The 27,410-nt window shown below is 43.2% G+C and overlaps 1 protein-coding gene across 1 annotated transcript in view; it reads right to left on the bottom strand.

Annotated features, from left to right (window-relative positions):
- CLVS1 (clavesin 1) overlaps positions 1 to 27,410 on the bottom strand; it is a 973,486-nt gene that overhangs the window by 90,553 nt on the left and 855,523 nt on the right. The window lies entirely within an intron of this gene.

Here is a 27,410-nt window from a genome sequence, read left to right as displayed (position 1 = left end):
ATTTTTATTAAAATGTCATAGTTTGTTTTCAAACTTTTCATTTATACTATTTACATTACATCCTTTAACTTTCATAATTCATTCTGTGCTCCAGTTATCACCTCTGGGTGTTTGTAATGTTGTTTCATTGAGTCATTATTTGGAATCTTCATAATACTGTTCCAAAACTTTGATAGTAAAAACCAGTTTTTTATCTTGACCAAACAGGATCTGTGCCCATCTTATCTCTGGTTCCATCTGTTTCTCTGAAATCCCCAAAAGGTCTCTAAACATGTTTCTCTTCTCCGTCAATGCTGAACATTCCATCACTATGTGATATAGCATTTCTATCATCTCTGTTTGATTACAGAAACAACAGTATTGTTGTGTTCTTGGTATTCGTTTCATTTTGGCTTGAAGTTCTCGTGTCGGGAGTATGTTTAAGCGAAATTTCAGGAATAAGTCACAAATCATTTGATCCGGAAAGAGTGTTAATTTTTGCAGGTAATCTGGCAGTTGGTTATTAGCTCTTGTGTCTATCTCACAGGTCAAGATGCGTCTGTATAGTGCTTTTTGCTGTAGAGTCTTTATCCAGTGGTTACTTTGTATCTTTCTTTTAGCATATTGCAGCTTAGTGTCAACATTTCCAGCGATATTTCTTCGTTAGCCATCTTCTTTTCTATATCTTTTTTCCACCCTTTCAGGACTGTCGCATTCATGGAATATGGCTTTTCTCACAGTATATCAATTGCTGGTATTTGTTCATCGCTCATCACATTTCTGTAAAGGTCCAGTTGTTTTCATAGGACCATAGACTCTTTCGATTGTAAGGTGAATTCGAAGCGAATTCTTGACATGGGAACGGCTCTGGCTAAGGCCAGGGCTTTCCTCCAGAATGTTGCTTCATGGTTTTGCCACTTTGTGTATTGTTGGTTCAGCATTGTTTCGCTGCTGTAGCTCAGTATTGGAACTACTTTTTGTCTAAAAAATGCCACAAGTGGTTTAAATGAGAACTTTCGGAATTTGCGATGAAGAAATATCCCTCGATGGGCTAGGGATTGTGCCTTTGCATCAAGATGGTCATTCCACTCTTTTTCGTCTCTTGATTGATTAATCAGTAGACCTAAATATTTTATAGTTTTCACTACTGAGAGGCTTTTTCCTTCCAGAATAGCTGTTGGAATTCTTTCTGTTTTCTTTTTCTTTTTTGTTAGCGTCATGATTTTTGTTTTTGTGGTGTTGATTTTTAATTCATTTTTCTTCGTATATTCCTCCATTTTTGTCAGGCTAATTTGTAAACCTCTAACCGTTTTGTCAAGCAGTACGATGTCATCTTCGTACATCATGATCGGTAATGGTACTGCATTGATCTTAAGTGGATTTGTTAATGTTGAATGTGTTTGTTCTTCGTAATCTGACGTATAGAGGTTAAAGAGTGTGGCTGCCAAGGGGCACCCTTGTTTTAAGTCGTTCCATGTCTTTATCAGGTTCGCTGTTACCCCTTCTTTTGACATCATTATTTGGATCGTTGTATTCGAGTACAGTTGTTGTATCGGTTCCAAAATGTCTTATGGACATTTCCAGGATGACAATTTATCCCACCGCATTTGTCTATTTACTGCATCAAAGGCTAGCTGCAGGTCGACAAATGCTGCAAAGACATGGATTTTATTCTTGTTGGCTTCTTGCTTTACCGGATTTAGCAGGAAAAGATTGATATTAGTGCCGACTTTTTGGACAAATCCTGTTTTTCGAACAGCCTGTCTGTTATGAGTCTTCGCCCAGTTGTTTAATTGTTTCAGTAAAAAAGAAGCAAATATCTTCCTAGTGGGTGCAGCAAGGTGATCAGTCTATAATTAGACGGGTCTTTCCTGTCACCTTGCTTAAAAATCGGGATCAGCGTAGAAACATTCCAAGCCTTGGGGATTTGCTTCATTTTAACAATTAGGCTGAATAATTGGATGATAAAATGTGTCCACTCTGCTGGAGCTAATTTTACGATCGCATTGGAAAGGCCATCTGGGCCTGGTGCACGAGAGGCATTCAATTTGCTAACTGTCTTCAAGATTTCTTCTTCGTCCCATACTAAATTCATGTTCTTAGCCACTGTGGCAACCTCATTTTTGTTAACTGGACTTCTTTTCTTGTAAAGTTCAGAGAAATGTTTTGTCCAACTCAGTTCCGGAACATCTTGGATCATGTTTTCTTTGCTCTTTGAGCTCAGATTCAAAAGGGTCAATAACTCTCTTGTATTCTTATTTTTAAGAGTTCTCAGAATACTTTCGGCGTCGTCTTGTTGTAACATCATTCTCATGGATTTTAACCAGTTATTATAGTGCTGCTTTTCTAGTCTTATTCACTGGCTACCACTTTCGTTATCCTGTTTCCTCAGTTCTCGCACTTTTTTGTGCATCTCCTTTTTTTTGATTGATCTGAGTATTGAAGCAATGTTTATGAAGCTTTGTGGCTCTTTTCTTCGGTTTTATAGTTTGGTGGAAGGGATATAAAAGCCAGTTGTAATTCTGTTTTCAGTTCCTTTTCGTAAGGTATTCTTGAACTTATCTGACAGCTGGCTTATTTGATGTTGTTTTATTCTCAACCTATTCATACCGTTGTTTAGTTCTAACAATGGTAGGTGTTGTATCTTCGTTTGATGAGTACTTTGTTCCCATGATATTATTGGTTGATGGTGATCACTATTAGATGAGGCAATGTTTCTGGTTTGGGTCAACAATTCTTCTATTCCAGCTGACACATATATATAGTCTATTATGGCTGTTGAATTGCCTCGAGTCCAGGTCGGTCTTACTTGACCTTCTCCATTTACCGCTTTGGCCATGAGAGTGAGGTTTCGCGACACCATTTCTTTTGTCCACTTAAGTGCTCTATTGATTAATCTCTTGGCCTCATATAGCTGTCCATTGGGATCATATAGATGTATGTTCAGATCTCCACATATGATAAATTCTGTGTTATCGAATTTGGCACTTATTTCGTCTATGGCCAAGAGAACACTGTCTATAAAGATTGCATCACTAATTGCCATCGGGTTCCAGTAGAGATTAAAAATCTCCACTATTTTCCCTTGTCGATTTTTCAATTGATCACTATCGATGTCTAGTATTTGGTCTGGCATTTGTATGGTCGTGCATTGAGCCCAACGGTGGAGGTTATTCGATTCTAGAATTTTCAGGTTTGGATCTACTTTTATCATTGTCAGCATACCATATGATGGTCTTCCTTGTTTGCGTTCTATGGCCGGGTCCACAGGTGATAAATCCATCACAGATTGCTTCCGAGGCTAGCCATGTTTCTTGTAAACAAATTATGTGAAATTTCTCAAATTCAGGCGTCGTTTGCGGTAAAAGATGATAATGCCCTCTTGTGTTCCATGAACATGCAGTAAAGCAGGTAGTCTGCTGTTTGATTAGTTGTTATGCTTCTTTTGGTTTCCCTCTCTTGCGTCTCATATTCCATATCTCTCCATATGAAATGTTTGGTAATGCATGATCTTGCCATATTTATTCTGATCGCATTACCATTTGGTCCTGTAACTTCTTGGTTTGTTTGTTCGTATACTGCTGTTTCTCATTTCCCGTTGCCATCATTTGCTGGTCTATTGGGTTCTGGTATATGTTGTTCCTTTTTCATGTGGTCTGCAATCTCCCCGTCTTTAGGGTTGTCCCATTGTGCTTCTCTGCAATCAAAGCCCAGATGATATAAGTGCAATTCCTTTTCCAGAATAAGTTTCTTTATTTGGTCAGTATGTAAGTCAATCTCTACTTTATCAAATATATCATCATCCGGGAAATATACGAGGTTGATGTCTTCTGATCTTATTGCTTTAAGCTGTGGTATTACTTGGAATAACCTTAGGACGTTCGTTCTGTTTAGAATCAATATTTCTTTTGTTGCCTCAATGCGTTCTAGTATTATTCTATTTTTCGTTCTGTTCTTTCAAGGGTCCACAAATATCGATAATAGTAGTTCAATCTTTCTCCTTTCAGAGCTTCTTTCATAGTGCGGTTCTGGTCTCCCGGGACTCTGTGGCCTAGTCCTGGTCGTCACCGCCGCATCGCTCTTGTGTCGAGCTTTTTGGGCCTGCTGGGCTATATTTTCATCTTCCAATGTCAGATCTACCACTGGCGTCTGGGTCATTGTTGAGTCAATAGCATATATGTCCACACAGGAGTGGTCTATCGATATAGATTGGAGCCAGGATTCATCGTGATATTGGTAAATTATTATCAAAGATGCATCATTTGGGTCTGTTTCTGAGTCTGACACTAAGACTTCTCCTGTATGTGTGGATATATTCAAGAGTTCTTCTTGATGGATTGAAGCTTCTTGATTTTTTATTTGGAGTTCAAGTGGCGGGCTGTTATCTCGCGTCTTTGATGGTTCTGTTTTTTGTTTCTCAGGTTTCATTCTTTGGTTATTAGAAAGCAACTTTTTGTTCATTTTTTCCTGTGATTTCGTCTTCACCATCGGTAATTTGCGTAAAAAAACTCTCAAACCCGTTTGTTTTTTATTGATTGTTTTCCCTTTCCCGATGTTCTGCATCATTATGATGTTTTGCTTCGTGCTCCCAAAGATATCAAAGGATTCAATCTGCGTATTTCTTGCAGTCTTCGCGCGAACCACTGTGGGAATATTCTTTGTCATCATTGTGTTCTCTTTCCCATATGTTTTAGGTATCATATCCATCTTAATTGCTGATTTCTCATTGGTACTCTCTGATTGTTGCATATTTGCGGTCTCTATTTGGTTCTCGTTTTTACTATCTGTATTTATCGTGATGTCATAAACACTCTTTGTTAATGTTGTTAATGCAGACATCAATAGATTTTTATCCGTTCTGTCAGCTCTTCCGATATCAAAGAGTCTAATTTGCCACATTACACTTGACTCTGCTTCTGTGTTTAGGCATTCTTGTATTGTTGCAATGAAAGATTCCAAGTGTATCTGTTTCGTGTTGATAAGTGCAAGTAAGGTGGCTTGGTCCTTAGTTGCATCAATCATTGATTCCTGTAATTTCGGAAAGGGAATCATGGTTTGTGAGATGTCTGCAATGAGCATGTTATGTAGATCTACCATTGTGGTTGGGATGTTATCTCGCTGCTCGTTCTCCGCTAATTCACACTGGCATCTATTATCTTGGTTCCCTTGTAGTCGTTGCCATCCTAGGTTGACCTCAGTTTCTCTCCCATATTCAGCATTTGACGGAAAAAGATCCCTGGCTCTTCCATGCAGAGGATCTTTCTGGGAAGCTACCTGTCTCATGTTAAAGCCTCTTCTTTCTATTGGCATAGATGTAATTTGTGTAGCACTCCTCTTTGACTCGTGTGTCACACCGAAAACTTCTCTTTGACTGTTTGAGCAAACGTTTTTTGCCACTGTTGTTTTGCAATCAGCGCTTTTCCTTTCATTGACATATCACCTCGCTTGTCAGGCAACCCTGTTCGCTGGTCTTTCCCATTGCTCATTACATGCTCCTGGCTGAGGTAGCTGTCCAACTTCGATTGTCGGTATAGAACTGCTTGTGGTTCTTGTTTTGTCTTGCCATAGTTTGTTGTGCGTGTTCTTGTGAAGGAAACTTTGTTCCGGTCGTTCTGTCTGGCGGATGACATCGGATCCTCTCGTGGGGTGTTCTGTGGTTTTTGTTCCAGTTTTCCTTTTATTCGTTGGACCATATTCAGGTTGTCTTCGTCTCCGTGCAACTTTTTTATTGAGCATACCAACATTACATCCAAGGGTCCGGGGTTAGGTTCTATTTCATTTTGTTGTTGGTTGGGGGATTCTTGAATCAGTCTTTGCTCAGTTGTTAGTAGAGCAGGGTTATTTTTCATCAAGCATTTCGAGGGATATCTCCGGTTCCACATCATTGTGTGGGCACACATTATTGAGTCCCTCCCCAGGGTCCACGAGAGGTAGCTTTCGCTCAAGACTTATGACTGTGGGTTACCCCAGGATTCCTCTCACATTCTCAACATTTACAAGCAGAGTACTGTCACTCACCTTCGTCGCTGGCCGCACTTCTTGTGCGCTGTGAGGGTTCACTTTCTGGTGTTGGAATGGGGCAGTCAGCTGTTCTTTCGTCAATTACGGGGGTAAGAGTGGTGTAGTCATCATCGTTAATTCCACTTTCCCATGTAATCTTGTTTGCGGGCCCGAAGTGTTAGCCATCTTCCCTCATTTGGTATCGTAGTTTGGTATTGTAGTTGTAATCCATTTGGAAAAGGATGTATTCTGGAAGTGCTGCGATCTATGCTGTTCTCGTCTAATATCGCGCGTCTTTTTTTCGCTAGCAAGTCGCTAGTAAATCACAGGTCGCAGGGCCCGCAGAGCCCAAAGACTCTGCGACAGGACACCGCGGCCGCTCCGCGGAGTCACGCAGGTTTTTAATTGAATAACATCAGGTGGTATTTGTGCTATATTGCTTGTTTTACCATCATTCTATCTAACATCATCAAACTTATGGGGTGTTCTGTGAAAATAACCTTCTCATTTTGTTACTTTCCTCGTTGCATATTCCTCCCTGTCACATCAAACTCGCCCCCTCACTTCTACAGATCAGGAAGCAGCTTAAAACCATCCTCTTCAAGGAATGGCCCCATCTAACACCTAGGGCCACACACCTTCCACTCCCCACCCAACCTGAGACTGGGTGATCTGATCCTCACTGTTTCCTCCCCAGGTTGCTTGCAGACCCATTGCTGACAAACTGCCCGCCCTCCCCCTGCCCTGTTAGCTCCCCACTTCCTTGTTTCTCTGCTTCCCTCACCATCTTCTTCCTCTTATGATTTTAAAGTGCTCCATCCCGAAGCTAGGTCCGCTCTCAATAAATACCCTAATAATAATAATAATAATATTATCAATCTAACACAAGGCAATACAATCTGTGAGAATATCTAAAGAAATGCAGGCACGCCTCTTGGTGCTGGAAGCCCTTTGTGTGCATATGCAGGTTCTGGGAACAGCTAGTCTGAGAATAATTATGGGGTTTGTTCAAGTATATCTTAATCGCTTATTGTTCTTTGCATATTTAACTCTCTAATTGAGGCGTAATGGTATCTTTTATATGCAGCCGCAGTGTAGCACTACGGTTGTTTTATCTACATGTCAGATATTTTCAGTGTTGTTTAGACAGTGGGTGTGGGATTTAGAGCACAATAAACCAATGTCATATAATGTACGCACAATTTAAGTTACTAGCCCATTTGCTCAGCAACAGAAGGTTTGGCAACGGAAGAAATGGTCGAATACGATTTCATGGAATTCTTTTAAATGATTTTTGCTGCAAATTATGGGTTTAGGGGATTATGGGGAAGGACCTGCAGGAGGTTGGGGGGGTGTCCCACTGCATATATTTGAGGCAAAGTTACAACAACAAAATATTCGATGAAATCCTTTTAGAAAAAAAATATTTTAACATATCATACAGAACCCATTTGCTCACAGGCCCATTTGTTCAAGGCCCAAGTATTTTTTTACACATTTCACCACAAATGTATATGGCGGGTTAGGTTTAGGTATATATTATGGGGGATTTGTGGGGGTCTCCCCCGATTTATTTGCAATTAAATGTGTAAAAACAAAAAACAAACAATTCGAGCAAATGGGCCTCGAACACAATTTCTTGAGCAAACATTGTAGACTGAGATCCTCCTCATTGGGACACATGCTCCCTCCTTTCTCTCTCTGGCCGGCCACTCTGGGCCCTCTTCCTGCTCCTTCCTGTGAGGCTAAGAACCTTGGTGTCATCTCCGACTCCACCCTCTCCTTCTCTCCTCACATTTCTGACGTCTCTAAGAAGTCAAATTATCAGCTGCACCTCTTCATAGTTTGTTAGCTTGTTTTATTCATTTGTAGTGCACACCAGACCCGAGGGTATCAGGGTGCAGGAGCAACTAGGTTATTATCAGCTTGGTTACAGTGCTGTACAGTAATTTACAGGTGTGTACATGGGTAAGTACAAGTACAGGTACAGGCAGAGACATTAAAAAGCAATTTACAAAATGTACATAAGGAGGGCAAGCATGGCGAGGTTAGCGGTCATTTTCATTTATCCACTTAATGTAGTTGCGTCTAAAGTGGGGGTAGGTTTGAGGTGTCCTTAAGGTAGGTGGAAGGGAGTTCCAATGTTGGGCTGCTTTCACCTGGAAGCTATTATCAACAGTTGTGGTTTGTTTAGATCTGGGGATTGTAAGTAAATTGGCGTTGGCAGTTCTGGTAGATCGGTTGGGGGTGTATCTCTTAACTCTGTCAACAAGGTAGCGAGGGCTGTGTTATTGAGGCATTTGTGCGTCAGAGAAGCTACCTTGAGCATGATTTTGTTGGTGGTGGTGAGCCAGTTGTGGGCTCTCCTAATGTTGGAGATGTGTTCTTTTTTGTTTGTAACATATTTATTGGCTCCTACATATAGGGCGTTACAATAATCCAGTTTTGACAGGATTAGGGCTCTGGGTAAGGTAGCACAACTCTGGGTGGAAAGGAAGGGTTTAGCTGCTCTTATTAATTTACAGGTGTAAGCTCTAGAGGAGACCATGGAGCTAACCTGTTTACGGAAGGATAGGGTGGCGTCTAAATAGAACCCCAGCATTTTAACTTCTTTGGCTACATTAATAGGATTGCCATCTATATTAAAGCTGGTATATTTGTGATTCAGTTTATTTAAAATAGGGGTGGAACCAAGGATGATGAGCTTGGTTTTCATAGACTATGAGAGGCCATCCATGCCTGGATGATGAGGTAGACCTTGTTCACCAAGGCCAAATCCTTGTCGCAATCTCCCGTCAGCAGGATGAGGATCTGGGTATCATTGGCATAGCTGGTGTAGGTGATACCCAGAGCATCATGATCATCGAACAGGTGCTTCGCGAACACGTTGTACAAATTGGGGGAGACACATGACCCCTGGGGAACCCCGCAGGTGATGGGGATGGGGTCCGCGGAGGCTGAAGTAGAGAAGACACGCATGGAACTGTTGTTGAGGAAAGATTCAATCCAGCCGATAGCCTCTTGCAAGAAGTGGGCTGCCGAGTCTAGGTGGTTGCAAAGTATTTTGTGGTCTACTAAATCAAATGCTGCTGAGGGGTCAAGTAGAAGTAGTATAGCAGTTTCCTCATTGTCTCTAAGGGTATCAATTTGAGCTTTAAGGTCGATAAGTGCCGTCTTTGTCCTGTGTTGGGGTCTAAAGCCCGACTGACGGATTCTCAGGAGATGTTTTTTTTCTAGGTATTGTTATATTTGCAGATAGGCTGTCCTATCTAATATTTTGAGCAGGAAGGGGACTGTGGTGATGGGCCTGAAGTTTGTGGGTATTGATGGGTCTAAAGAGGATTTTTTGAGTAAGGGGAGCACCAATGACTCTTTGAGATTGCTGGGGATGGTCCCTGAAGAGAAGGAGGCATTGATGAGCTTAGTAATGAGGGGTGAGAGGTCCCTGGCAGCATCTTTAATGATTTGTGAAGGGCAGGGGTCGCCTTGGCAGTTTGAGGGTTTGAGGCTGAGAATGATTTTTTCCACCTCTAATGTGGAAACTTTGGAGAAGCTGAAGCGAAGGGGGGGGCGGTTAGGTGTAGAGCTTTGGGGGTGAGGGGTGGTATTAGATCCATGGGCTGTGCAGACGAAAGATTCTTTCTTGTTATTGATTTTGACTTGTAGGCCTGCAACTTTATTGGAGAGGGCATTTTGGACACTGGTTCACCATTGTTTGTCTTTCACACATGTGTCAAGGACTGGAATTGGTGTTTCCAGCTCTTTAATGATAGTAAACAATTCTTTTATGCTAGGGTTAGCTTGTGATATTCTCAAGTTGTAGGATTCTTATTTGGCGATTATAATTTCTTTTTTGTAGAGTGCAGTTATTTTATTGAAGTTCAACTTATTATTATCTGAGGGTGATTGTCTCCAAGCCTGTTCGCTTTTACGTTTCTCGAGTCTGAGAGATTTCAGATAGGGGGAGAACCAAGTGTTCAGGTGTTTTTTAGGTTTGCTTTTTCTACGTTTTAGCGGTGCGATGGAGTCTAGAGCAGATCTCATGATTTTGTTGTAGCCATCTACAAGGGAGTGAGGGTTGGAGATTGCTGATAGTGAGTTCAAGGTCGGGAGAATGAGGGGGATGAGATTTTCATCTGTAATGTTTTTCTTATTTCTCTGTGGGATGGCTGAGCTTAGTGAATTACTAGTGGTAGGGGTTGAGGCCTCGAGGGAGAAGGCAAGTAGGTGGTGGTCTGACCACGGCTGAGGCGAGATGTCAGTGATGGAGGCTAGACAATTATAGTCTGCAATCCAGTCGAGAGTTCTCCCCTTGTTGTGAGTGGGGAGGGTCACTCTTTGAATAAATCCTAACTCAGATAGGGTGTTGTCGATAAGGGTGGCCTGAGGGTCTTTGGGGTCTTTAAAGCCTAAGTTAAAGTCACCTAGGAGAAGGCTCTGGGACGTGTTCTTTAAGTTGTTAGTGAGGGTAGTTATAAGGTCCTCCTCAAAGGAGCCTAAAGGGCCAGCGGGTCTATAGAGTAGATGAATGGTGAGGGTTTGGGAGTTAGCATTGGGCATTTTAGCTATTAACGATTCGCAAGATGTGGAGTTGTCCGGGGTGGCAAGTCTCATGTTAAGGTGAGTTTTGGCAATTATGGCGAGGCCTCCGCCTCTGGATTCTGTTCTGTCTGCTCTGAAGATAGTGTAGTCATCTGGGGTGGCTAGCATAAGGGCTGGGCCAGCGGCTGGGTGGAGCCAGGACTCGGTGATGGCTAAAAAGTCCAGTTTTTCTTCTGCTATGAGGTCTGCTATGTCTGTAGCATGGGCTACTAAGGAGCGTGCATTTATTAAGGCGCCTCTAATGAGAAGGGTGATGGTTTTGGTGGGGGTTGGTGGAGTGGCTATATTGTAAGGCTTGAGCATGACAACGGTGTTAGTTGGGTTGTGCGTAGGTGTGTGCATCGGCCGGATGGTAGGTATGACTAAGTACTTAGGTGGAGTCCAGTTAGTCTATTTAGAATGAGGGGTGTCCCTGGCACGAGGTTCGTATATTTTGGGTAGCCTGGCACGCAGTCTGGAGTTTTTGGCAGGGGGACTACAGGGGATAGATAAGTGGGGTAGTGTAGATGGGTGGGTGAGTGGTGTCAGTGGATGGGTGTACGTCATGGCATTGGGGGGTATGGTGACTGTGGAGGCAAAGCTGAAGGTAGGGCTTGAGTTGCTAAATTAGTGAATTAGGTGGAGAATTACTCTCAGCAGGGCTGAGTAAATACCCGGTAAGTATATTTTGTTAATAATTTGTAATACTGGCAAATCTGGTCATTCAGGCCTAGCACTACAGTGCATCAGACAAGGCCGTTCAGTTGTAACACTTCTATGCAATGATAGTCAAGGCAGTCTAATATAGGCACAGTGATAAAAAATATCAGTAGGCAGGTAGTTCAGTTGTGACGCTTCAATGCAGTAGTAGTACAAGGCAGCAATTCAGTTAAAAGCACTTCAAAGCATTAGCAGCAGAAGCAATTTGATACTAGTGATAAGTTAATTATTGTCTGCACATGCCTACAAGTAAACGGGGCATAACGTTACAATATTGCTGAGCACAGGTGATGAAAAGTAGCATGGTGTGGCAGTAATACATGTCAGCACAGTGCCGATTGACAGACAATAATGATTTCGATAACAAGTAGCGTGCAGTAATATGGGATGAATATAGACGAGGCACCACAGGTTCTATGGCATTGGAGATGCCCACTGGGGGAGAGTACCGTGAATCTATTGGTGTCGAGTGCACGTGAGTTTAGGCAGTAAGTGGGAGAGCCATACACTATCTGCCTGTTTCAACGTGATAGCAAAACAATGTCTGATGGTAGAAAACTACTCGCATGAAGGCAAGCACAAGTGAAGGAATGCATGCAGAATGGTGGGACACAATATGGTTCAAAGGGTGAGTACTGAGAAGTATGAGCAGTGTCCGCAATAGGCTATTTTAAATATGTTTGCATATTTGACTATTGCAGATAGAAGATTGGAGCAGAATTATACAGATACATGGGTATGTGTCGCTGCAATGTAGGAGTGAGTCAATACCTTGGTGGTAGGGCGAGATCTCTTTGCCCTTGAAGTTGGAACAGGTGGCAAGCGGCGCCCATCAGCGAACAACAGCAAGCAAGGCCTTGTTCTCTGGCCTTCGTCTCCTGGCCAGCGTTTCCGCCTGCGGGGACGGATGTTTTCCACTGAAGAAACACTTCGGTTGCCTAGCAATCAGATGGCGAGGCTGAAGCCTCGCTTTCATGCCGCGCTGCTCCCGCCATTGCAAGGCCAGGCAGACAAATGGGACGAGGTCAGGCAGGCAGGGACGCTTCTGATCGGTAGGTATTATTCCTTTTCGCACTTTCCCCAGAGGCTCTTTTTGTCTCCAGAGCTCTAGTCCTCTCTAGTCTGGACTACTGCAACAGCCTCTTTCTAAATCTGCCTGCCTCTACTCTTCGACCTTTACACCAGAACAGGACTGCGAGACTTGTCCTTGGCCTCAAGCCCATGGATCATATCTCTCCAGCTCTGTAATCCCTTCACTGGCTCCCCGTGGCTGCAGGAGCAAGTTCAAGACCCTCTGCATTGTACACAAGGCCTTCTGGGCCTGGGACCGCTCTACCTCCAACTTTCTCTTCCAAAACATATCCCTTCTTGATCTCTCCGCTCACCCACCTCCAACTCTCTGAGGGTCAGACGCTTCTCCAAGTAGACAGTTAGGGGCAGATCTCTCTCTTCGGCTGGGGCCTCATTCTGGAACAGCCTCCCTGCCTCTCTCAAACCTGAGCAGAACCACCTCCGGTTACGGAAGCAACTCAAGACCTTTGTTTCGCTTCCGCTTTCTCTCTTCCTCTCCATGGATACCCTCTGAATTTGGGTCCAGGCTCCTGCTTGTCCAGTTGCCCCTGCACTGCCTCCGGGCTCCCCCAGCACTTAAGGCTCTGTACCTGCAACCCTGCAGTCCCTTCTCTTTGCACTTATGAGTCAGCTGCAGGCTGCACTTATTTAGTCACCTGCCCTTCTCCCTTCCCCTCATCCCCTGGCACATCTCCCCTTACATCTTCCCCGCACTTGCGCGATCTGAATGACACAAGGCCTAGTAAGATTGGTGTTTTGTCCTCACTTTGTTTCACCCTCCTTGTTGTGTCGCGCCTAGAAACACTTGTGTACAGGCGCATTATAAATGCCATATTGAATTGAATGGTTCATTTATATAGCGCACCTGACCCTCAGGTATCTGGGCGCATTACGTAAGTTACATATTGCAAGGTTACATTAGCAGGTTACAGCATAATACATAAAACACAGAAAAACATACATGGTTATGTACAAAAATAGGGATATAAGGAGTTGATACCTCTTCTAGAGGTGGTAATGTAGGCATATATACATGGTACGGTGCAATAGGTAGGGTATTGACAATTAGATAAGGCTATCAAGAGGGAACAAGCATTTATTCAATGTCCTGAGTGGTGAGCCCATTTTTTACATTTGTCCTGAATCGGACGAATGACGGTTCTGCACTTAGAGCTATAGCTATAGCTATAGGTAGGGAGTTCCACAGTTTTGATGCTAGGACAGGGAAGCTACTGCCTCCTGATTTCTGTAGATTAAATGTGGGGACTCTGAGACAATGTAGCCATATCATATCATAGAGCCCAACTCAATGCTTGCATTGGCCATTTTTCTTGTCTTTGTTAATTTGGAAGAAAAAGCAACAGCGGAAAAAGCATATAAAGCAGAGGGTGGATAGCTCCCATGGTAAGAGCTCACTGCTAAATGGGGAAAGCCATCTTTCCGGTGTTTTGAATACATCAGCGTCTCTCAGCACCTTCACCATTCAGAGGTTGACTAAGTTCCATAACATGGAGTCATTATAACAGCTGCTAATACAGCACTGAGAAGCAGGCGGTATCTCGCATGAAGCACTATTTAATAAATGCAATATTGTTACATGAAAAAGAAGAATGAGAACAAATGTCTTCCGGTTAGGCACGTGGTTAATCAGCTACAAGCTTCATTTTCCTCCTTTGAGGATCAAACAAAGCACCACCAGGACAAGACAGGACAGGATTATCACAGTCAGTACAATCAAAGGCCCTCAGCGTTCCTTGTGAGGGGTTTACAAATAGTGTGTGAGTTGGCCTCAACGGAAGATGTTCAGTGAGGATGCAATGCGGGCTAATTCTTTTTTATGCAACATTTTGTAGTGCCTAAATGCCATTGCCGTGGCTTTGAAACGCTTCAGGTTGCCTGGGAGTTCGGAGTCTGCACATTACATGGAAAAACAGTACATTAAATGACTAGGGAAGCACATTACATGTACATTGTAATCGCAGTAATATGACAATGTCATAGGCACCGATGACTAGTACTGACATTTTATATTTAGCAGTTTTCATGTTTTGGGTGGGTGGTGCTGTGTGTTTTCGTACGTCAGTGAATACATGATTGCTGCCATGTTCTTGGGTCCCAGCCAACTAGCATGGGATACTGCATTAAAAGGTAGAGCGTGCAGCGTGCATAGGCACAACTTTCAATCCCTGCATCCACTGATTGCAGCTGTGCACTCTTTAGTTGGCCAGAGAGAGTGGAGAACATATTGAGTTTGTGTAAGGGATCATGTCAGAGAGTTGTAGTGCTTCATGAGAGTGGGTGCCACCATTCTATCATATATGCAAGTTCTAGATTAGTAGTTGCTCATCCTGCTTTCCCGCCCTGCAGTTCTCCGCAGTAATCATACAGGGGAGGGGAGAGGCAAACAGTGGGGAGCCACAGCACTGCTACTTGCCAGAACATACATAGCACGCTCACTGTATTCTGATGGTAATGGCAGTGATTTCATTCAATTTGTTCCCCGTGTGGAGATACAATGGAATTCCTCGATTGGGGTTTGCAGCATCTTGCATCGCAGTGTAGTCTGAAGGGAACCACTGAAAAAAACCTTCAGTCGAATGGGAAAATGTCCCGTGTTCCCTTGCTTGGGAAAGATCAATATGATGTGGCTTCTGCAATGAGACAAGGATCTCCAGCCTGGGAAGCGGGTCAATTTCAGTGCCAAACCGGAGACCTACTGATAACTGGGTAGAGGGCAGAGGACAGCTGACACTCAGGTTCCTTGAGTATGGGGATCAAAAGACACACACACCGCTTGGGCCTTGTAGGGGAAACATGGCACTATTTGTCAGTCTCGCGATTCGGGAAATGTAAAGCTTGGCACAGAAAACATGCCGGACTGTTAGCAGGGATACCAAACTGGGAGAAGCAGCATGTAGGAAAGGAGCCCGTAGCACAGAAACAAGGCAACTATGCAAAGAAGGAAGGGGCAAATACCAAGAAAGCGTAAATCACTTGAACATGGTGTCCATAAGTAGCCAACGCTAATGTGAGGATCCAAGAGTGCCAGCAGGGAACCTATGTACAAAACAGGTCCTTGGAACAAATGTTGCCAAACAATGATTTCATTGTCCACTTTCCTTATGTGGAAGTGTTTAGTATTTTCTGTCTATGCCTACTTACTGGATCTGCCATTTTACAGTGGTGTTTCAATCATTGCTTTAACATAAAACTGCCTGTATTCCTTTGTTCTTTTCCATCTTTCATATACTTTGCAGGTCTGTTCACCATACGATATCTTATAATTTTCAAGTTTGTACACCTGATACTGGGGCATCAGTGGAAAGAAGTCAGAGGAGACATTCAAGCGAGATCATGCAAGATGAGGATGAAGGTTGCAGAGGCTGGTAGGTGAGGATGAAGGAAGAGGGGTTGGTGTGGGAATGTGTTTGAAAGGAGATGCAACAAAGTCCGGCAGGGGCAAGTCAGAAGGTGGGCTGGGTTATCGGATCATGAGACCAACTCCACTTCCTTTCTTAGTGAGGCAAGGGCTTTCAGAAGGTTAGTAGAGTCAGTGTGTAAGGTTGCAAGGGTGGCAGTGTCATGCGGGACATTCATGTTTCAATGACAGCCATCACAGTAAGATCATGATTTTGTTACAGAGAGATCCCAGATTCAGTTCAGTGGGGAAGCAGGAGAATGTCTTGGAAAGGGTGGTAGTGGATGTTGAAACTACCTCTGTCGGTAAACACTTGCAGGCACAGAGGGGAGGTGATTACTGGTCCCAAAAAGGAGTAGAGTAGCAAACCTTCAACTAAGCCATGAGCTCCTTAAAGCCAGTGGCGTAACACAAAATGTGGGGAGGCCGCCCCCCAACTCAGCAACAAATCACGGTCGTGCCACACCCTGGGCCGGCCTAGATTATCACGCTTGCACAATACGCACAAACGTGCTCCTGAAGGGGTATGCCGCACACTGCACTAGGAGAAGGATATAAATATGATTTTTAGTGCAATATACAGCTGAGAAAAAGTGTTTGAAATTGTTTTTTAGGGTAACACCAATCCAATACATGCAAGTCACCAACAGTGCACAGGAACATTAGTGCTTTGCTATTAAACATGCCAGGCCACGCCACAACGAAAACATGTTCAACTGGCTGCACAAAGTAGACCAGTGTAGACACGTAATAACATTACAGTAAAGCATGCCAGGCCTCATTTAGACATACCTAGACTGTTTGCACCAAAATGCCAGTCGAAGCAATAACAATCATCAAGAAGAGAACACACATTCAAGCCTGTGTCTCTGTGGCATCTAACAACAGGGCCAAACTCTTTAAAATCTGCAAGGAACTGGTCAATCGTGTTGTGGTCTTTACCTCTTCTGTTCCCTCCCAGACCCTCTGTATGGCTCTGTCCTCTCACTTCTCTGCTAAAACTCAGGACATTCTGTCCTCCATCTCCTGTTCCTCTCCCTCTTTCTGTCTCGGCCACCCTTTGGCCATCTCTATTTCTCTTCCTGCTTTCTCCTCTTACTCTCTCTGACAACACCGGATGAGGCTTCTAGACAAGTCCGATCTATGAAAGTGTAGTCCAAACAGGTGCTCCCCTGCTCCTCCAGAACCTTCAAGGACCATATTGACACCCTTGCTCCAGCCTTGGCCGATTTCTGTAATCACTCTTTCGCCACTGGAATGTTCCCCTCTCCCCTTAAGCACTCCCTTGTGCCGACTCCTCAAGAAGCCATTTGCCGATCCTGGCTGGCTGGCAAACTATCGGCCAATCTCCATCGCCCCTTTCCTGGGCAAATGGTTGGAAAAGCTGGTTATTTCCCAGCTTACTCTCCACACTGAATCTATTGGTTGTCTCCAGGACCATTAGTCTGGCTTCAGAGCTGCCAGAGGCACGGAAACTTCTCTCCTGAACATCTGTGCAGATCTGCTCTCTAACCTTGATTCCAGCATTCCGTCTGTCCTCATCCTCCTTGACCTTTCCTCTGCTTTCGACACGGTGAACCACAACATCCTCATCAATCGACTCCATGAGAACCTGGGCATCACGGATCAGGTCCTTGAGGTCCAACTTGGTCCCTTTCTCTCTGCCACATCTCTCTACACCTGTGGCGTTCTCCAAGGCTCCATCCTCTCACCCTGGTTTTTCAACCTCTATTTGGCTTCTTTGGCCCACTTGATCTCTGTTTTCTCCTCTAACTTTTCAGTGTTATGCGGATGACTCAGCTTTGCTTTATGCTACCCTCAGACTCCTCTCCTCTCTTGCTCATTCCTGACTGTATATCAGCGATTCAGGATTGGTGCACCTCCAACAATCTCTCCCTAATTGCCAGTAAGATGGAGATCCTTTTCATTATGACCCTTGCCCCTGCTTTCCCTCTCTGGCTGCCCGCCTTGGGCCCTCTTCCTTTGCCTTGCTGCGAGGCAAAAAACCTTAGTGTCATCTTTGACTCCACTCTCTCTTTCTCTCCTCACATCTCGGACGTCGCCAAGAAGTCCCACTACCAGCTGCTTCCCCTAAAAGGGACTCGTCCCTTTCTCACTTTCCCCCAGAAGCTCACTGTCTCTAGAGCCCCAGTTCTCTCTAGGCTGGACTACTGGGACAGCTTCTTTCTCAATCTGCCTTTCTCTATCTCTGCCCTCTGCAACTAATCCAGAGCAGGACTGTAAGACTTATCCTTGGCTTCAAGCCCAGGCATCTTATCTCTCCAGCCCTGAAATCTCTCCACTGGCTCCCGGTTGCTGCAAGGCTCAAGTTCAAGACCCTTTGCATTGTCTACAAAGCTTTCTGGGCCCAGGGCCCGCACTACATCCAATGCTCTCTTCCAAAATACCTTCCTTCTTGAGCACTTCGCTCAGCTACCTCCAACTCTCTAAGGGTTAGGTGCTTCTACAGGCAGAGAGTGGAGGGTAGATACCTCTCCTCTGCAGGTGCCTCCCTCTGGAATGGCCTCCCTGCCCCTCTCAAACTTGAGCTGGACCACCTGAAGTTCTGGAAGCAGCTCAAAACTTTCCTCTTCTCCTCTGCTTTCTCTCTCTCCCTCCCCTGCTGGCCTACCTGTCTGCTGTATCGACTGGTTGCTTGGCTACCCTCAGAGTCCAGACTCTTTCTTTTTTTTTCTTCTTTTTTTACTTTATTTATCATGTGGCATCAGCATATATTGGGTACAATAGATATCTTAGTAAATATGTTATGTCACCTTATACATTATTATTATATTGTGTAGTAACAACATGGTTATCCCCTTTCAAGTGTTTAGTTCATAAGTCTGTGTTGGTGAGCTACCAGAAAGTTGTCTTTTACATATATGCACGATATGGGGCCAATATGTCTTTTGGTCGTGATTTTGTTACTATAGTTTGCACGTATCCCACTTCGTTTTCATTCACATGTGCCATTTCTACGAGCCATTGTTTTTGTGTTGGTGCTTCTTTTGCCTACCAATTAAGCAGAATGCATTTTTTGGCAAGTGTGCATCATATGTTAAATAGTCTTTGGGTTTTGATGTCCGTTTTGCCGAGATCACCCAAGAGATATTTTAATGGATGAGGCATCAGTGTTATGGTCAACATTTCGTACAGTATTTGTGCAAATCGTTTCCAGAAGTCGGCAATCGGTGGGCAGTTCCAGAACATGTGAATGGTATCCGCATCTTCGGTGTTACATTTTGGACAGTGCTGTATGTTGTGAGGGTTAAATCTTGTGATGCGCTTAGGGGTGTAGTGTAGTCTGTTTAGGACTTTATATTGAATCAGCCGTAGACATGAGTTGAGCGATACTTCTCTGGTCAGGGTTCACATTTTCTGCCATTTAAATTCATCTATCACAGATCCTGTGTCTCTTTCCCATTTTTCTTTGAGTTTGGCAGCTAGTGGACCTTCATCTTGTATTTTAGAGTACAGTCTCACCAATGGTCTTTTTCCATTGTTGTTTTGAATGACCAGTTCCATACATTCATTAGTCCCAGGTTCAGCCGGATAGGAGGGCCACTTTCGTCGTACAGCGGCTCTCATTCTATAGTATTGCAGTATTTTCACTAGGTTATCCCCTAATTTCTATTTGAATTCATTTATAGTGACAAAACTGCCTTCTGGAAAAAGGTCCCCAATTTTCATTGTTCTGTCAGGTTCCCATGCGGTCTGGACATCTGTGTCCATAGTGGGGGGTAAGCCTGGGGTGTACCATAACGGGATGTTGCTGTTGTAAGGGTTTGTGATTTTGAGCTTTGACATTATGCGTCTCCAGGCATTGAGTGTGGTGCGTAGTGGATCAAACAGGCAAGAGTCAGTCTTGTGTGAGCATATTAACGTGGATGTTATGTCATTTGGTGCAACAGAGTGTTTTTCCAGATCGATGTGTGAGTATTTGATGTCAGAGTTATACCATAGTCCGCCATAATGGGCTTGTGCGGGCAGATAATATAACTCAAAATCAGGGACCGTTATTCCTCCTCTATGGTATGGTTCCGTGAGTGTTTCCCATTTCACTCTGGCACTGTTACTGCCCCATATGTACTTATCGCTAAGCTTCGGAGCGAGTTAAAGAATTGTCATCCTGGCCAGATCGGGATGGTACTGAAAAAATACAGTAGTTTTGGGGTTACAATCATTTTCAGGACGGCAACCCGACCTATCAGTGATAGTGTTTTATAAACAAAAAAGTGACCCCTACTCTGCTCTGTGGAATGGATGCAAGATCAATTGTTCTAAGAGTTGTCTTCAGTGGACTAGAAGGCACATTCTGGAGGCAGGTGCTGCAATTGCTACAGTGCATTCCTGTGGCTTTATTGCAATACGAACTGGGATTTGTTTCTTTGAATGCCATATATCAGTGGAGGTTATGTGCCTTATGTCGAAAATGTTTAATCGGGAATCAATCAAACACAATACTGAAAACTTTATCTGACTATATCTTTTTCTCAAACCATTTGTTCCCTAAATCATGGACAGTGACCATTTATAAAGTTTTGGCCAATGCAGATGTTTCTATTGAAACCCTCTCATTAAATCCAGATATGGCCAAAATGAAAATCTACCTCACAGATTGGATTAAAACAAGAAGAAGCTGCTTGACATATAATTTTGCAAACAGTACCTTTGAGATAAAAAGAAACTGGGAACAGTGGAACCATATTTAAATATATCACCTACACCTATTATTAGATCAGCAATCCTTCGATATAGATTGACCATTTGGCCAACTGGCGACATGATGTCAAATCGAAGATTAATACCACCCCATAGAAACATTTGTCGATTTTGCAATGATGTAGAGTGTAAGGAAACGCTGAAACATCTAATAATGGGCTGTGCTGCATTGATAGCAATAAGACAAAAGCACTTTGGTAAACATTATGTGAATTTAGCGATGTTGTGTCCAGCTGATCGTTGGAAGCTACTGTTTTCAACACCCAAAATGTGCATCAGAATAGCTACAATTGAATTTTTTGCATCACTGAAACTAAATGACTAAGATTGTGATCGAATGTATAGATATAATTGATCATATTTCTGAAGAATACTGAATCTTTTAAATATAATACAAGATCATTTGTATCAGCTGTATGATCATTTTTTAATAGGCTACAATAGCGGATAACAGTTTTGTGTTTTATAATAGCGAATATGAATGTTTGTGACGTGGTTGATAACTATGTATTTGAAACGTTCAATTTGTTAAAATTTGAATTTGTATTGCTAATTAATTTTACTATTGCTAAATTAATTATATCACTGTTGAAAAGTTGATTTATCAGCTAATTCAATAAAAAATACATTAAAAAAAAGATAGCAGGAGCTTACCCCACAAATCGAGTTTATGTTCCAGTGCATTGAGTTAGTTGAGTGTTTATTTTCATATAGTAGTTTATGTTTCCGTGCCACTATGACCCCTGGCTATTTCACCTTCTCTCCTGCCCATTTCATACCATGCAGTTGTGTTGGTTTAGTTGGTTTGTCATTAAGGGGAAACAGTTCAGATTTTGTAGTGTTTATTTTATAATCAGAGTGTAGAGTAAACTTGTCTACTTCTGCTAGGATCGGCTCGATGTTTTCTTCAGGGTGTTTTAAATATATTAAGGTATTGTTGGCATACAGTGATATAATCTGTGGGGGTCCCTGTATGTGTATTCCCTTGTGACTATAGAATTCATGGATCCTACTTACAAAGGGCTCTATTGTTTATGTATACAGCATTGGGGAGAATGGGCATCCGTGTCTGGCCCTTCTGGACAGCTTAATAGTCTTAGATTGATTTCGATTGGTGCACACTCTGGCAATTTTACTAATTTACTAAAGTCCCCTCCTAATCCCATGGGTCTCAGGACCCCAAAATAAAAAAAAGCTTTTTCTGCATCTAGTAGCATTGCTGCTGCAGGGGTTTCAGGGTTTATTTGTGACATAGTTCCAAATAATCGCCTTGGGTTTAGGGCTGTTAATCTACCAGAGATTAATCCTGCTTGGTCCAGGTGGACCAAGTCAGCCATGTATGGTAATAATCTATTGGCTAACGTTTTGGCAAACATTTTCGCATTCAAATTTATCAGCGATAGAGGGCGATACGAGGCCATTTAGTTAGGGGGCTTTCCTGGTTTTCCGAGGACCGTTATTGTCACCTCGGTGAGGGAGAGTGGAAATTATCCTGCATTGTACGCTTCTTCCCACACTTTTGGTAGTTTTGGGGCAAGAATGTCTTTATAAACTTTATATAGCTCTATGCCTATGACAGCAAAACAACAAAAACATGTCAGCCTAGCTTCTTATAAGAAACACGAATGGGAGCGGCGCAAATTACCTTCATTATGCCAAGCCATGCTGAGACAGTGCCTTAATATTTTATCAAAGCCCTCGATCAGCACCTCCACAGCATCAACAACCTTTAATTATGGCAAAGGCGTAACTTTATACAGTCAAGAATCACCCATTTTTTTGATTTCAGGGACCATTCCGCATTTAATTAATAACTGCCACAGAGTGTTTAAGGTTGGCTGCCCCAGCTGCTTAAGCCGCAGAGCGATCATTATTGGTGGGGCTGGAGCGCTTATGTCACTCATGTAGTTTATTTGGGACCAGTTGTTGTAGACCTAGCTCCATCTAAGCACGTGATGGGAATCTCTTTCAAGTACCCATTCATTTTTGTGGCCCTTTGAAACCTTTTCTGTTTAAATGGTTTGTTTTTCGATTAGTTAGCAGCTATATTCCTCCTGCTTATGACAATCACCTGTTCATTGCAGTTACACATTGGCCCCTTTAATGATCCATTATCCATATGCTCCACAAATATAAATGGTCTCAAGCCGAGGTTGGGACCATAGACCATTTCTTGGGGGCGTAGAGGGCTCCCTGTGAAATGTCTCCCGCCCAGTGTGTCAGAAGCCCTTAAACGCATTGACTCCTTGCCTAGCCTGACCGGTCAGTATGCACCAATGATAGCATCATCCATATGTGCTATAGTTGGCTTTGCTGAATAGCCCGATAAGATTAGAGTCACCAAACCCAGAAGTCAGATGGACTTTCAAGACCCTACAGATTTGACCTGAATACGGAGGATAACAAGAACAGTGAATGATGCATTCCGTATAGGAGAATTAATGGGAGGTATCTGATAATGATATATTGGATAAAACACCCCTACCATATATTATAAGGAAATATTGCAAGTCACTGAGGAGTGTTGTGACCATATAGATGAAAGAGGCCGGAGGCCGAGTTCCATTATAAGCTCACAGAACTCCTAGGTGACTTGCAATATCCTTTTTAGGTATGTATTCTATTCCTTATAATACATGGCCACACTGGGGGTCATTACAAGGTTGCCGGCCCGGTAACAACGGTGCCGATAAACTACTGCCACCGTTGCTACCGGACCGGCAAACTACTAATTCTGCGGGTGGGTGACTGTCCGCCTGCAAGGTCTGACCTGGCAGGCGGAACGGAACCCGCCCGCAGACCTTGACGGATGCACTGGCACCATTCATGAATGGTGCCGATGCATCTGTCCTCCCCATTCCCATTGAGTCCTAAGGGAATGGGAAATAATATTTTTCAGCGCCCGGCAATGGGCAATTACAGGGACCAACGGGGCTGTAATGCCCTGGTAAGTCCCCATTGCCAGGCGCTGGAAAAAAAATGACTCTGGTGGCAGCCGTGCTGTTTTCACCGGCAAGGCTACCGCCAAACTCATAATGAGGCCCACTGTCATTCCCTTGACTCCCTTGTCTATTGCATAATGTTATGTAACAGATCTATCATTTGCTGATCCATATAATGTTATCCTCTAAAATAAGTGATAACATGCAGATTCTTACTGCCATGTGTAACACTCAGCAGTGCACAAATTAAACCTCCTACTACAAATAGTTACTTGCCAATTAATGGCTGCAAAAATCCACAGAAAACTATTCTGCAAGCAAGAAATTTGGAAATCTTGTCACAGCTTTAATTAAGTGTTGCGGTGATAGCTGGAAATCGCTCTGCTGGCTCAAGCAGCATGCATTACGATGCCACACTGAAGCGTAATAACTGATTTTAGAGCAGTTGTGATGGCATTTTCTTATTAAAGGTCAGTCGTAATGTCAGAGCTAGTCTGTTATAAGAACATTATTTCCAGGTTTCTATAGTGATATTGCAGGCTGCCATGCATTGTATAGGAAATAAATCATTGAGTGTCTGTGGGGCACAGCCCCTTGGGTAGTAGAGTTTCTTAGATACTCTAACCAACAGTTAACTGCAACAGCTAACCCGACCAATCTAACATATGGCATTGTGAAGACATGATAATAGACTCAGCAAAAATTAAAAAAAGAACAGAAACTATCGAACTATGATGCAGGATTGGATCAATTATTTCTACTAGCCAGAAACAAAATGCATTACAAAATATTTAAATTGACTCTTCAAATGTGGGCCAGATTTAAGAAGAGCGCTAGGCACTTGTGATGAATCCTCCTATGGAGTCATCACTGGTTCCCCGGCAAGGATCTCCTCCCATGTGACAAGTGGACGGCAGCCGCTACCTGACCCTGGGGGTGGTACTATGAGAGAGGAACATATGGGAGGAGACGACTGCATCATGAGAGGTGCAATATTCTTTCCCTTTCAGAGAAGAGGACCTCATCATTCCTAAATTATTGATGTCTTGTTGTCACTATACAAATCGCTGAAGCCTCTACTTGAAAATCACTCTAGGCATCTCCTATCTCTATTGTTTTTCAAAATAAAAGTCCTAAACAATATCATTTGGGGAATCCTAGAAATTCTCTGGACTCCAGATGCCCATAAAGCCTCAAATACTGAGACGAGGAGGAGGAAGAAGGAGTTAATGTTGATTGAAAGAAACACAAAGTTGAACATGCAGATTAGTTGTTTTGATGAAACACGAGTGCACGGGACATTTAAAAATGGTGCTCAGACTCAAGAGGAAGGTAGAGCCATAGAGGAAGACAGAGCCGGAGAAGGAAGCAGTATGGGAAAGGACAGAAGGCAGGCATTTCCAGACAGGCACTCGCACCTACAAGGGTTATATACCTGCGTGGCGCAAGGCCAAGAGAGATGCAGCAGGCTCTGTGGGAGCACCCCCAGAGTACTGGCAGCAGCAGCAAAGCTATTGGAGACACGGCCTTCCCAAGAAGCAGCAGTCTTGCCAGCAGGTGAGCGTGGAGCTGCCAGGAGCGCTGGAGGAAGGTCTGCAGTGCGTGGGAGGCAGTCGCATAGAGGAGGTTGTGTTGCAGCCACGTGCCATGGGTGAGGAACGCTGCAAGGTACTGGTGAATCTGCCCAGAGCCATTGGGGACCCCGGATCATAACGACAGGCATGTAAGCAAATATGAAAATTTGAATACTGACCAACTAAAGTACAAAAACAGTACTTTAACAATTCCACCTACATGAGATGTCAATGTGGGGAAAGTTGTAACAAGTGTTACCACAAGCAAAAAAATACTAATGAAAATACTAAAAGGCAGAACTTGGACAGGTTCCCATATATGAGATGTCAATGTGGGGAAAGTTGGAACAGGCAGAACCTCAAGCCAATGAAGTGGAAGCACCATGAAGTAATACAACTGTGCTATATCAAAAAACAGTAAAACCAAAAAGAATTTCTGGAGAAATGTTCACATCCGGCAGTGAACATTTGGGGCAGTGGGAGGTGGGAAGTATACCAGGGGATCTGCAAGCCCCAGCAACGGATTCCTGGCGGGGAACTATACCAGGCAAGCCACTCAAAGTATATGGAAGTAAAAGACATTTTTGCAAGATACCTGGCAGGGGAGTATATCAGGGGATCGAAGAAGTTGATGAAAGGAAGCCCTGGCAATCAAAACACCAGGCACTTTGAAGTTAAATAAGAATTTTTAAATTGTGGGAAGATACCTGGAAGGAGAGTACACCAGGAGATCTGAATAACCTACTAAAGGATTCCTGGCACAGAAAGAGACTTTCTTACTTTGCAGAACACATGGCAGAAAAGCATACCAGAGATTCGATGAAAATAGGCATTTGAAGTTCTGAAGCTGATTAAAGACATTTTCTTCCATGTTGAGACCACAATACCCAGCAGAGGGTTATACCCAGAAACTAAAAGAGCTCACAGGAGGATTCCTCATGGACAAGCGCATCAGGTTATTTCTCCAAGATACCTAATTGGTTAAAAGCAACCTTATATGGAACATCTTATTTGAATAAGATCCTTTTTTTGTGAATTCAGTGCAAATAAATCTAGGAAGAGCTAAATGGTATGGGGCATATTGTTTGCACAAGAACCTTCTGAGGCTGGTATAAAGAACCAAAGGAATCATTGTTTGAAAGAGATACTTTTGCCACCCTTAAGAAACTGTTTTTTGAAAAAGACACCTTTGCCATCCTTAAGAAACAGTTGTTTGGAAAAGACACTGTTGCCATCCTTAAGAAACAGTTGTTTGGAAGAGAGACTTTTGCCATCCATAAGACACTGTTGTTGGGAAGAGACACGTTTGCCATCCTACCTAAATATCCAGTGGAGGGAAAGCGACCTCTGGATTCAAGGATTTCTCCTTGGAAAATACTGTTTCTGGTGGATGGATCTACTTGCTTTAATTGTGAACACTTTTTGCCAAACATAGGTCAGAGACATTTTCTTGCACCCTTAGTTGTTCAGTTTTAGTTTGAGGGTCAGATGAGTATGTTTTGGCCACAGTGATAGTTTATATGTTTTTGATGACTAGACACAGACTGATCTTTCGTTTTAGTTTCCTAGGTTGGGAAACTCTCTTTAGGATAGGGACAGAGAGGCCTGTTGGACGGCTCAACAAGGCCTTTATCCAACCCTTGTTATTTTAATAATAATGAATGATAATGGAAATATTAAAACTTTGGGTCCGCCTCTCATTTCTGTCCCCTATCACACGCCACTGATGTTGCTTCAGCTCAAGTTGAGTGATCAGAGAGGCAATCCTCCATCCTTTGCTGAGGTACCAGAGACTTGAAAGAGAATAAATCTCATTAAACTTCATCCATCCATTTAGAAAGGACATTGGAATCTCAAGCGGCTGCGTAATGCTCCTTTGGCATATTTTTGATTTCAAATAAGAAGTGGCAGGACTGAACAGTGAGACAATATCATAGAATAGCAAGGAATGTCCCTGTTGCCAGCCTGGAACGTAGATTAGGTTTGTGCAACAGGAGCACCAAGAACTCCAAGGAAGCTAGGATCCAATGGCGCCAGCATCTGGTGCAAGGAGAGAACAAAAGGCGCTGACATTTGTGTTTGCCTTCATTGTTGACCAACTTACTTTTTCTCCAGTGAGTCCCCGTAAAGGAACCCACTGACAAAACAATTCTGTTTAGTGTGTCTTTAAGATTCCCAGGACATGGTACCCAAAACGCAACTGTGTAGTCTATTACCCTGAGCACTGCTCAGTTCTTTGTGTAACTCAATGGATGTTGGCAGTTCTTGGTGTATTTTTAGGAAGCTGCATACTTCTACAACCATTTTTCTTTTCACAGAACAAAGGATTACTCACTGCAGGTCACCACTAAAATGGGACCTAGTTTAGAAGTCCATTATGACCCTACAGTGAGGCTGTGTCTA

Source organism: Ambystoma mexicanum, chromosome 5q (genome assembly GCF_040938575.1).
Source record: "Ambystoma mexicanum isolate Mex_15411 chromosome 5q, UKY_AmexF1_1, whole genome shotgun sequence".
Classification (NCBI taxonomy): Eukaryota; Metazoa; Chordata; class Amphibia; order Caudata; family Ambystomatidae; genus Ambystoma; species Ambystoma mexicanum.
Note: the sequence above shows the minus strand (reverse complement) of the source record. Positions and strands in the feature narration are given on the sequence as shown.